Source organism: Bison bison, unplaced genomic scaffold (assembly GCF_000754665.1).
Source record: "Bison bison bison isolate TAMUID 2011002044 unplaced genomic scaffold, Bison_UMD1.0 scf7180017846165, whole genome shotgun sequence".
NCBI classification, from domain to species: domain Eukaryota; kingdom Metazoa; phylum Chordata; class Mammalia; order Artiodactyla; family Bovidae; genus Bison; species Bison bison.
Window position 1 is genome coordinate 23,561 of NW_011476738.1, and position 3,135 is coordinate 26,695.

Genomic DNA, 3,135 nt, shown 5'->3' on the forward strand with positions numbered 1-3,135 from the left:
AAGAGGAAATAAAGAGGAAGTGAGAAAAATCAGAAAGAGTTTTAGAAGGAAATATAGAATACAAACACAGAGTTTTGATTAGAGGAAAACGAACACTTCATGAAACTGAGAAGCTCGTAAGGACAAATCTTTGTCATATTTTAGGTGTTAAAATTCTCTCCCAGTCTATTTCTACCAGCCACTTGTGATCTATCTGTTTTAGTTCCATGTTGCCATGTGCCATGACTCAAAACACCCATTCAATCATGCTAAGTCCTGGCATTTACCAAGCCCCCACCTGTTATGGACATTTCAAGCCTTTGATAGATGCTTGAGAGCTAAACATTCCATGAACCTAGCCTATAATTTAGCCAGCTGATTAATATATGTAACAGGAAAGAACAGCAAATCAAATAAGCTTCCATCTCCTTACTCTTAACTCTGCTACAGGGGACCAGAGGTGTGATCATAATACCTTATGAGCCCTGCTTCAGGGTGTGATATCTTCACTAGTAACATACAACCTATCTTCAGGCATCAAAGGACTGGAATAACTCCAAGCCTTCATTCTGCATCGGTGCTTTCATCTCCCAAGAGGGGAAGCCCCACAATTCAGGGTAGAAGTTGCAAACACGAGTGGTTCTCTGGAGTTGGTCATGGTGCCCAGAAGTGAGTGTGAGAGCACATGGGCACGACAGGCATCCAGCCATGATCTGAGCATCACTCAGGAAGTTTAGGGTTTGTCAGGCAATAGGGCCAAATGGGGTTCTAGAAGACTGAAAGCCTCACTTGGCGGCCAGCACACAAACAGAATGATGGTGACATGAGGTCCAGCCAACACAGCCCGAGAAGGAGTCCACAGCTAGAGTGGCAGAAGCCACCACAGGTCACACACTCGGGAAGCCTCCATCACGTCTGCCTCAAACCCCAAACCTTCTTGTTAGTTTTCCAGGGGTATGTTAATCAAAGAGAACAAGCATACGAATACAGACTGAATGTAAACAAGACTGGGTTGTCAGAGGCACGAAAACCCAAACGAATGGTGATGGTGATCACTGTACTCAAGGACTCAGAGATGAAATGGTTCAGACCGCACCATAACTATTTTGGAAGGTTTCCACAAAAGAAAATCAAGTCTTAATTTTATATGAGATTGTCTGAGCAAGTAACATTGTTCTAAGACAAATAGCATAGAATTTTCCCTGAGTTTAATATGGGGTTATGTTTTATAAAGTTTCAAAGGAATACAGCATAGTAGCTAAGAGCATGGGCTGTGGAGCCAGAATGTCTAGAACTGACTCTTGCCTCCTCCACCACTTAGTGGCTGTCTGCAAGCACGTATTAGTTAACTTCTCTGTGACTCTGCTCATCTTTAAAATGGAGGTAACAAGAGTACCTAACCTTAACAGGGCTGTCATGAAAAATGAAGCAGTAAATACTGGCAACATTTAGAACAGCGGCTAGCACGCAGCAAGTACAACCTATTTTTATTTATTCAATTTCACTCTAAAAATATAGATGTTCCAAGAAGCAAATTCCTGCAAAAGAGGAATGTATCTTCAATTCACAGGGGACATGTGGAAAAAAAGATAAGAGCTCAGGATCTTGGCCAAGAGCCCAGCTGCAAGGATTTTGGGCCCAAGAATGACTGGGGCCACCAAGAGCAATTCTGAAAGTCCTAGGAATTCAGAGAAATCAGTCTTTGGCAGCAGGACCATCCAGGGGGAGAACTGTCCCTCCCATATTTTCAAGGAGGTTTACAGATTACAGAAACCTATGGAGATTGAAACTCTGCTCTTTTAATCCTCTAGTGAAAAGACAGGACCTACTAGATCTAGGTCCCCTGCTCAGTCTTGGGCTGGGGAAGGATCTTCCCCACGTCCCTCCTACATGTAAGGGCCTAGTGTGCCCAGTGGATGATCAGACCTTCCTACATGATCAAAAAGGCCTTGCTTTGATGAGGCGAATTAATGAGGTATGCTCCCTGTGGCTCACACCTCTGATCTTCAGTTTGCCTATGAAGATGAACAAGAAGAGGCTGCCTCTACTCCAGGAACCATAGCTTAGTCTTGGATCATGTGAGTTCATTCAGAATAGAATGCCAAGGACATGAAGCTGAAGACGTGGTCTTCTTAGGCCACTTACAAGATGAGGTAAGGCTGCTTGTGGGGAGACTTCACTTGAGTGAGCACACTCAGGCCGAAGGTCTCAGAAGTGGCAGAGCTGAGATTGTGCCTTGTCTAACCCATCCCTGAGCCAGGATACACTGTGGTCACCCTGCTGTGCCCAACCCAAGATGAGCTCAGGTGTAAGCACCTGGAGTGGGGAAGACTGACAGGAGACTGTTCTCTGACCAACCCATGGACAGGCTGATGCTGTGATGGCAATGGCCCAGCACCTATGAACACTTGGTGACTAGGGGAAGAGAGGTCACATTGTCAGGTCCACCAATCTCACCCCAGAGCCCCAGAGCTAAGCCCCTCCTATTAGGAAGGGCTTCTCAAACCCTGTGACTCAACATGACCCGGACAACCCAAGGAAGTGGTGGCTCAGTGGCTCACTGGGGAGGCAGGCTAGGGGCAGGGGTTGCCCTGAGGTCAGCTGTGAGGAGAGGAAGGGCAGACTTCTCCAAAGATTCTGAGGCTTCTTTGAAACCTCCCATCACTTTCTCTCTTAGTGGTAGGAAGTAGGGAATGCCTGCAGCCACCATTTCTCAATCCCTTATAACTGAAAATCCTTTCTTTGGTAATTTTGCTTAAAATTCTATCAACCAGGACTTCATTGGGTTAACAATGTTCCACTAGAAAACAGAAAATTCACTGGTGGGTATTAGTGAAAGTAGCTAAGGATATGAAGTTTTTCAGTGTTATCAGCAATGCTATGTAAAATATTTTACAACAGAAAGATTTCTTTGGTGCAAACTTAAAAGTTTCTTGTTTTATATGTTCACAGTGACTCAAAGTTTCCACGTTCATGACTTCACCAAGTTGTTTTTTATTTTATTTACTGAGATACTACTTACACAGCATAAAGTTAATCGTTTTAAAAGTGTACACTTCAGTGGGTTTTAGTATATTCATAAAGTGGTGCAACCATTACCCTTATCTAATTCCAGAACATTTTTGTCACCCCCTATTCCCTCTCTTCCCAGCCCCT